At 56.2% G+C, this 9,635-nt stretch overlaps 1 protein-coding gene across 6 annotated transcripts in view; it reads right to left on the minus strand.

Annotated features, from left to right (window-relative positions):
* ST3GAL3 (ST3 beta-galactoside alpha-2,3-sialyltransferase 3) overlaps positions 1 to 9,635 on the minus strand; it is a 201,089-nt gene that overhangs the window by 189,896 nt on the left and 1,558 nt on the right. For 2 of the 6 annotated variants that reach the window (XM_035893543.1, XM_035893544.1), the window contains exon 2: positions 3,335 to 9,632. The gene's annotated coding sequence lies outside the window, so the exon portion shown is untranslated. The remainder of the gene's footprint in view (positions 1 to 3,334; positions 9,633 to 9,635) is intronic. The other 4 variants (XM_035893542.1, XM_035893541.1, XM_035893539.1 and 1 more) reach the window with 4 other exon arrangements.

Consider the following 9,635-nt stretch of genomic DNA (forward strand, 5'->3'; position numbering starts at 1 on the left):
CCCCCCGGCCACCGCACCCCCTGGCAAGCTCCACACCGTCTCATTGCTTCAGCCGCTGCACTGCACCGCACCGCACCTCCCTCTGGCTGGGACACCCCCAAACCTTGCAGTCACTGCAGCCACGACTCGGTACCGCACCTCCCTCCCATCCAGCTGCTGCACCCCAACTCCCCACTGCCTAGCCCCTGGCCACCGCGTTGCAGTGCACTGCATCTCCCTTCAACTGCTCCAGCGCCCGACTTCCAAATGCTGCTCAGGACAGCTTCTGACCACCGCGCTGCTCTGCCCAGTCCCACCTACAGCCACCGCACAGAGCGGCCCAGCCCTGTCTTGCTTCCAGTCGCTGCCCCACGCTGCAGCTAGCCATGCCGCACAGCCCACCTTAGCACCCAGTCCCCACCCCGGGTCACTGCCTCCACACCGTCCTCCAGCTTCTGCAGATCCTCACACCGCTGCAGACCCAACAAGGTCCTGCCCAGCCACTGCACGGCACCGCGCCACCTCCCTGGGCTTCCCAGTGTTGCGCAGCCTCCACCACTGCACCACGCCAGGCTGCGAGGACCACGCTGGGCTGCACAGACCACGTTGGCTGCCCTCCCACAGCACAGTGCGGCTCACACCGCACAGCCCGTGCCGCGTGGCCAGCGCCACGCCGCTGGCACTGCCTCCACGCGGTTTCCAGTGCGTCACAGTCTCCACCTTCTCACTGCATGGCTGCCTCGTGAGCACCGCAGCGGCAGGGCCAGCCCGCACCTCACCCTTCCCACGGCATCGCCCTCCTCACAGCCTTGCTGGGTATCCCTAAGGCTCGTGACGCACAGGCCGAGTGAGAAACAACAGCGTAAGGCAGCACAGGGAGAGAATTACAGCGTTAGGGAAATTATTAGGCATAGTGGGGGAAAAGTCATCTGAAAGGAAAAGAGACCGTAAGGAATAAACCTGCACCTTCAGGACAGTAAAGAAGCCCAGTGATTTCCTGTTTCCACCCTCCATGAATCACTGATAACACAAGGAAAACAAAAAGCCAGTGTGGCGGCAGCTCCCGCTGCAGGCGAGCCCAGGTGCCGATGCCAACAGGCGGGCACTGCCTCGACAGCGCAGGGCAGCTGAGCACCGCCCGAGCCCGCTCCCCGGTGCTCAGCGAGAGGCAGAGCCCACATGGGTCACAGGAGGAGCTGGCAGGGGCTCATGCAGACCCCCTTCCGCAGCCAGAAACCCCACTTCGCCTTCAGCGTGAGTGTGAGCTGGCTGCAGGTGTGGCACCCACACAGCCGGGCTTGCAGATCCACCACGCTCCTCTGCGGAGACACGAGGGAGACTTGTGCTGTACTGGTATCCGGTTGGGATTTTTTTTATTCCAATAAAGACACAGTGCAGGACCTGAACAAACTCATGCCAACACCCAGGTATCTCTGGACTGATACCCCACCGAGGAGGTGCGTGGAGAGGGGCCACAACTGCGTCCATGCAGCCCCATCCATCTGCAGGTCTGCCCCTGCCACCGCTGCCCACACCGACCCCCTGTTCCCCAGGGCTGACCCACTCAGGACATTGATCGCTCTCACCCATCAGAGGCAGCTCCCTTATCTCTGGCTTCACAGGGAACCAGTGGCTGGGCCCAGGCTGAGCAGCCACCTCCATCAGCTCCGGCTCAGCCGCGGGGCTCATTTTCTCCAATAACCCCACCAACTCCTGCGCTGCATTGCGTCCAGCCAGAGCCTGGCTTTGCTTTACAAATACTTGCTTGATGCCTGCTCCTCTCTTCTCCTCTTCACCCCTCTGGCTGTGTAGGGCAGGTCTCTTCTCCTTGCCTCAACCCCCCATGCCCCGGTGACACGGAGCTGCTGCCACCACGCCACATCTGCCCTGACCATCCTCAAACCTCACCTACGCCGCCCCGACTCTGCCGCTTGCGCGCTCAGAGTTTAAACCCCACGGTCCGCAGGCACAGCGGGTGTTCTGATTTTGATGATGAGATAAGCGGGGACCTACAGCACGAAGCCAGGTAGCGACAAGGCTGGGGCTTGCTCCTGAGCCTGCGTTTGTCACTCGGGAAACTCTACCCCCCGTTATCAGGTGTCAGTGTGCTGGAAAGAGCCCAGGGTGAAGTCACGCTTCTTGCTGGGCTGGAAAAAGCTCAGGAGGCGAGTGCCGTGCATCTATAGAAATCAGGTACCAGCTCCCGGCAGCTGTCTAACGGCCACGAGATGAATTAAGGCAATGATTAGTGGAGTGATTTGGTTTGAGTAGCAGGGCTTTAGTCTGAACATGTTCCTACTTAGCTTACACGTTTCATTCACAGGCAGATGTCAAGCTGGATGTTGCTAGGAGATCGACAGCAGGGGAATAATTAAGTCTGATTAAATCCTATCATATTGCCGTGCTGCTTTCCAGAATGCTCTGGAGCTTTTCAAAGCCAAACTGACCAAATGAAAGGGCAAGAGCTGCAGCCCATCCTGCTCAACAAAACCCTCTTGCGGTCGACCTGCTGAGCCCATGGCTGGCCCATGTGTTTGCAGAGCATTTCCCGCAGCAATGCTGGCCATGAGCTGGGGGGGGGGGGCGGTGGGTAAAAAAGGCTCTGGCAGAGGGCACGGCTGGTGGCTGCGTTGGCAGGTAATGCAGGGCAGTCGGGACTGGTCACTGCCCAGAGCAGGCAATGAGGGGTCCTTACACCTCATGTCCCTGCATCAACCCTACGTGCTGCTTGGGGTGCTCATGTTGGATTAGGCATAACCCAGTGCCCTCGGCACATACAGCGTGCCTGGGTCAACGCTGTGCGATGGGTCAGGCCCCAGTTCAGCCGCTCACATCCCCAGTGGGGCTTGGGCATGTGGGGGTGACCATCAGCAAAGCTTCCTCCTTCCCTTCCTCTGGAAGGAACCCAGCTGCATCATCCCAAAACTGCTCTGCAAACGCACCTCACACATGGTGCTGAGCACCATAGGGCGTTCCTGTTAAAATGATGCCTGCTTGCTTTTTTATTCCATGGTGGCTGAGCCATGCATTATAGGGGGTGGCACGTAAAGGTAAGTAAGAGCTACAGGTTCTTTTCCCATCAGTAAATAAAGTTACGCTGCAACGATCTGCATCAGTTGCCAAACACACACACATCAGCCTCCGGGCTCTCTCTGTAGTCAGACTGCTAATCTTATTTTGACTCTCTGCCCTATAAAAACGCTCATTCTAATACGCACACTGTAATCCTTCCCCCCCAAATTACATGTCATCAAATCAGACCTGATACTAATTAACGTAGTATTTTATTATTAATTAAATACCACTAAATACCACAGCAAAGATCTCTTTCCGGTAAAGGTTAGATAGAGATTACTTCTGCTGATGCACAGGCTTGGGGAATGCAATCTGGGCTGCAACATGCTCATATTTTGTCTTTATCTCTCTGGCCAAACTTGTTTCACCTCACACACTCATTACGCATTATTCTTAAACACAGGTTCTGAGCTCTGAGCGTGATCAGTCTGTGGACAGCACTTTGCATTTCTGGTGCTCAGGCTGCTCTAAGAAATGTTGAACAGCATTGTCAGCAGTCCCGCACAAAACAAGCTAAAACAAGCTGAACTTGGCTGAAAAATTCTGCCACCCTCCAGATGTTTTCAATAGCGAAGAGCCACACTTACCGCTGCGGGTGCGGGTGAACACTTGGAGCCTGCCCGACCGAACCATGTTTCCCAGGGTCTTCCTCAGCTGAAACGATGCAATGGTCCTGCCTGACACGCGGCTGTACGAGTGCAAGCAGCTGGCCAGCACGCCGCTCAGCGGTTTATCTCCTTGCATTAATTCCAATATGCTATGTTTGGTTCACGCTTATTTTCCAAGAAAGGAGGTAGGCTTGGTTTGAAGACAAGTGTTGGAGACTCCCACCTTTCTGGGGCTGTTTCAGGAGTCCCTCACCCGCGTGTTCAGCATCCCACATCCCTGTGTCTGGCTTCAGCTTGCAGACATACCATTTTGTTCTGCCTTCTGCTTGATTAAAGAGCCTTTCAGAGCCTGGCATTTTCTCTTTGTGACACTACACATATGCTGCAAGCAAAGCCCCTCTCCTCCATCTTTCTGATAAGCTAAATATACCGAGTCGCTTAATTCTCTTACTGCCAGGCTTTTCCTCCCACCCTCAAGCCATTTTTTGCATTTCTGCTCTACACAGCCTCTCTGATTTTCCTGAATCCTTTTCAAGATGCAGAATCCCACAGTGAGCCTCCCTAATGCTTTGACACAGGGATTAAATCTGCCTTTTCCTATTCTCTGCCTCAAAGGGCTACGTTGGTCCTTTCTGCCATAGCATCAGACTAAGCATTCGGGCAGGATTGTCCCAAATCTTTTCCAGACCCGACGCTGGCAGGTTAGAGCTGCCCGGGCTGGCCAGCGCACGTCTCAGCTGCTGATCTGGGACCCCGATGCGTGGAGCTGGGTGGCGGGGACGCCTCCCCTCCCACACACCGCCCTCGCCCGCTCCCTGTCCCGGTATCACAGATGATGTGGCTGCCTCTCCAGCAGCATCCCAGAGCAGTCTGCAAAGGCAGGCTTGCACCCGCAGCGAGCACAATGTGGGTGCCATGCCTGCAGGTCCGCGGGGGGCTGAGAGACCGTCTGCAGGCAGAGTCCAGTGGGATTTCCCTCCCGTGGTTGTTTTACCTGGGCAGCCAGCGCCTCCTCTTCCCAGCACGCTGCTGCAGGTGCACATTGCCCGTCCAGGGCCGGATGCAGACCCCACGGCAGGGGAGAGGGGTGCCACTTTGGGGGGCTTAGGGAGCTGAGCCTGGCAGGCGGGAGCAAGGTTTGCTGAGCCGCAGAGAGCGCTCAAGGAGCAGACGCCCCGGCTCTTGGTAGGTTACTGTACTGTGAAATAGAGGAGAGCACAGAAATAAGTGGTGCCTGCTGGCATCCAGCATGGTTTGAGTGTGATGTCGGGGAAATATTTCGCAATGCCTCTTAACATTTTACCCAACCTGCTCTCAGGGCCAGCAGTCACTGAGGAATCTGGTGCCCTGCCTGGTTACTGGGCTGCACACTGTGAAAACAGCCTCTTAAAAATAATAAACTGGATGGGGTTTCCATCTTTAATTCAACCCTTTAAAGAACCCAGCTCAAATAGTCCTTGTATATTTGCCATTCAAAGGATTTTCTTTCTCCCCAGCAGCTCCTTCAATGAAGCCTACCTGAGACCTGGGCGTGAAATGGGGAATCTTTCCCAGCCCACGTGCCACCGTCGGATATCGCTGCGCTTCCTCGCGCCGGTGCTGCGGGGACCTGGAAGGAGCCCAGCTCCGGCTGTGCCCACGCTGCCTCTCTGGAGCCAGGAGCACACAGCCAGATTGCTGCCCTTGAGTTTCTGAGATGATTGCTGAATAAACCTGAATTTCAGAGGCTGTTAGAGCTGTGATGGCCATGAACCCCCATGGGCTCATCCCGAGCCCTCTGGCCAGGCATTACCCCGTCCTTTTTCCTGCCATAAAAATAGCTGAAAGAGGTAGGCAGGTACCATCCAGCTCCTGCCTCCTCTCAAACGGGAACAGCAGGAGCGACCCCACCTCGTGTGCTATCGCGGAGGGGAGGGAATTTGGCACAGCAGCGGCACAAGGAGAGGCTGCAGCTCCCAGAGCAGCCACGCTCATGCCGCAGGCCCAGGTAATTCACAATGTTTTGAATACATAATCATGGGCTCTCCTAAACATGTGTGTTAATTTTTAACAAATACTGGGCTGGCGGGAGGCCAGCATAATTCAAAGAGCCAAGCAATGGGCAGAGACACGGCAGAGATACCCAGCCTGGGGCTGGGGAGCCGAAGGTTCAGCTAAGGGCACCCCGAGGGCTGTGTTACACAGCACAGATCTTGCAGGAAAAGCTCTTCCCCGGGCAAAAGGGAAGCTCTGGGTGGTGAGGGCAGGAGCATCTGTAGAGCTTTGCCTTTGCCACTGCCATCAACAATGACGTAGGATTTTAATTAAAAGCATGTATTATAAAGAATTAATAAGGCTCACGATAGATTAACAACTACGTGCATTAACAGCTACGTTTTGAGGTCTGTCAGTGAGCCAAGTCTTAATGGGGAGACATCAACAACGGGGAGCGTACCTAGACCCCCGGCAACCATTTCCTGGTCCAGTGCCACATCATAGTTTTTAAAATCAACTGTCTAGATGAGAAGATGAAGGCTTACGTTTGTGGCTGATAAAATACTGAACAGGCTGCTCGCTGCTACAGTACAAGCTGAACGGCCTGATAAAGCAATCACAACCCACAGGCTACAAGGAAGGTTCTTGGGAACGGAGAGGACAGGCTGTACCACAGGGTGGAGGATCTCCTAGAAAGCTGGGGGGGAGGGGGGTGGAATTAAGGAAAAAAAGCCAAAAAAAAGAGAGCCTTGGCTCCGAGAGCCGTGAGCCAGAGGCACACAGAAGGGATTTCCAAACAGACGCATGGCACTGCTCGTGCCTCTACAGCACTGGCAAAGCCAACTTGATGTCCGCTCCAGCTCTCCAAACATCAAAATGGACACAGAAATCCCGAGCAGCAACACCACCATGAAAAAGGAGCTGAGGCTTGGAAATGCGGCTGTGCAGGATATGAGGAGTGTGGGCCACTCCACTGCCCCCAGAGAAGGTCTCCTTGCTGACCGGGGGGATCAGAGCACTGCTACGGGCAGAGTGTCAGCCCGGCAGAGGGAAGTGAGGGGTCCAAAGTTGAGGAGTTGAAAATAGAAAAATTCAAGCTTGAAATTAAGTACATTTCTTTGCAGCACAGTCACTGAAGGCTGCAGGGGCAGGCATCCCCACCGCGCAGCAGCTTGCAAGTAACATTAGAGGGCTTGACTTTTAATTTGTTGATATCTGCATCTTGGACATGAAGAAGGGCTGCCACATGGTTGTGCTTGCTGTTTTGCCCTGATCCATACGCATCCTTGGGTTCACCCCTCCTGATCTCCTGTCCAAACAGCTCCAGCAGCAAAGAGGAGACCCATGTGCCAGAGATGGCAGTGGGGAGGGTGCGGAGGGGCTCAGCCTGAGGACAGTCGTCTTCACCTGCCCTTCCAGCTCATGCACATGTTTTTATAAAACGAGGCACGACAGCCTGACCTGGCTCCATGGCATTACACTGCACTGCCAGCCCTTTACCCAGGGAATGCCATGTTTCCAGCCTGGAACTTCAGTTAATTAATTGCACTGGCACAAGCAAGCCCTTGCACACCTTCAGCTGTTGTGGCGATGGAGCCACAGAGCCACGAGCTCCTCTTTTCAGCTTTTTCAACCCCAACCCTGTCTTATCTCCACTGCTCCCTGGTGCAGTGAAGCCTCTGAACCCGAGTAACGCACTATCCATTTCCATGCAACGCAGCAACCAGCTCTGTTGCTCATCCTGGTCTTCCACATGTGCCCAAGCAAGCTGGTGCCAAAACCCACAGCATAAGCACAGTAGCCCACAGCTCTGCTCCTTCAGTTCCCACTTCAGATTTACAAACCTCCCCCCTTTGCATCGCTCTGATCTCTTCCCCTTGCGCCCTGAGGAAATGGCTGCAAGCCACTGTCGGTCCCACGTGAGCTGCGCTCCCACAGCAGCCGAGTTGTGCCCTGTTTGAAATTTCATGTAATTTTTCATTATTTCAGCTACAAATCATGGCCGCATACCCTTTTATTTTTGCACCAGGCTGGGGCAGGACTGATAGCATGGGTATGAGCACCTTTGGAATAAGCCATTTCACATCATCTTTGCTGGCCCCATTTCTTGCATGATTTGTTATAAAAAGCATCGATTTTGCAACACAGCCTGTGCAGGTTGTACTACGGGATGGTGGGTCACGCTGCCGTGGTAAGCAGCTCCCAGGGCACGTCTCGTCTGCAGAGCCACAGGCTGCAGCCCGTGAGGGTGAGTGTTCCCTCTTGAAACCCTCTGTAATGCACTGAGGGACAGCAAAACCTCCCAGGGTACATGGCCACGTGCCCAGGGCAAAAATGCTCTTTGCAGCATCCCACCCCCTGCTCACCCAAGACAGGGGTAAGCACGATGCTCTGGAAAGGGACCATGGAGATGGGAGGTAGTGGGGGGTGGGGGGACAGTGAGGAGAGGCAGCGGGAAGAAAGGGAAAGTGCCAGACAACTCAATGACTTTGCACAAATCCTGCTGGTCCCTGGGAAGGCGGTGGGAGGAGGCGCTGGAGCTGCTGGTGCAGGTGCTTCACCCATGGAAACAAGAGCAGCTGCCTGGCATGGGGTGCTGGGCTGGCAGGGGCCCAGCTGAGGCAGCCCTGCTGTGTCCTGGTGGCCTGCCCTGCTCCTGGGTGCTGAGGCTCATCTGCTCCCTCTTGGGAAAGGGAAGGAAGGTGAGGAGTCACCCAGCACAGGGTGGGCCGTAGGGCAGAGCAGGGCCGGCATGGGGGGGGATATAGGGGCTGCATGTGTGGGTTTGCACCCCACAGACCCCTGTGCTGCCAGATGCGGCCAAGGTTTCGTGCTCTGCTGTGGGGCACGAGCAAGCTGCTGCATTTTGGAGATTCAGCATTTGTGGCAACCTGTGTATTCTCGCAGCTGCTTTACCTAACAAGGAGTTGGCACAACCAGGGGGAAGCGCCTCTGGGTGCTGTGTTTTCTGGCAGGACATGGGCTAACAGCAGCCGTGAGGAGGCAGCTGCCAGCCGCAGGCAGGGGACACGGAGAGGGTGCTGCTGCAGCACAACAAACCTCTCCGGGTACATCACCAGCATTCACACAATGCCATGGTGGTAGGGGTGAGCGAGAACAGGACTAGGGGGACACTGGATCCTCTTATAGTGGAGGGGTCCTAAGCAGTCTGTGTGCAAAGCTGCCAGCCACGGGGGACTCTGCCCCTGTCCCAGCAGCCACGGGGGAACAGCCAGGCCAGCAGGTCCCTCATTTCCCACACATGGCAGCTGCAGCCCACCCAGACAGAGCTCAGGCCCTCCAGCAACGCTTCCCCACCTTGCTCCCTCTAGAAACCAACTCCCCGTGCCACAGCAGAGGAAGTACAAACTTTCTGCAGCCTCACCTGCACCACCGCTGCGCTGGGGGAGGCTGGCAGGTCCATGCAGAGGCGGTTGCTCAAGGCTGGAGCTTTCCAGAACTCAGCACCCAGTCGAGGGAGGTTTGTACCTACAGCAGGACCGGTCCTTCCAATGCAGGGCCAGGGGAAGCTAACCACAGCGAGCTGTTGGTACCAATGACGTCCTCCCTGACAGGCTGGTTCCTGGTGGATGGGGTAGATTAGCACCGCTGATCTGCGCAGCCACCCAGACGGGTCCTGCGTTCAGAGTCCAGCACCTACAACCCATCTGGGTTGGCGTGCAAGCCTGGTGCGAAGGTGAGCAGAGCAGTCTGCCCCAGCCCAGCTCCCCCCCGACCCAGCCACAGACCAGGGCACTGCTGGGAGCATCAGGCTCTTCACCCCTCTGCCAGCACCCAGCCATGGCTTGGCACTGTCACCACCCAGCCATAGCTTGGCACTGTCACCACCCAGCAGCGATGTGCCACTGCCTGTGCCCAGAGCACGGGGCACCCGCTTCATGCCAGGCACCCCCAGCAGTGCTGGGGGACCAGCTGCAGACAAGTCTGGCCAAGGGGGACAGCCTCCCGCCCCAGACCTGCTGTCCTCCAGCATCTCTC

Source organism: Egretta garzetta, unplaced genomic scaffold (genome assembly GCF_000687185.1).
Source record: "Egretta garzetta isolate BGI_Z169 unplaced genomic scaffold, ASM68718v1 scaffold75, whole genome shotgun sequence".
Lineage (NCBI taxonomy): Eukaryota > Metazoa > Chordata > Aves > Pelecaniformes > Ardeidae > Egretta > Egretta garzetta.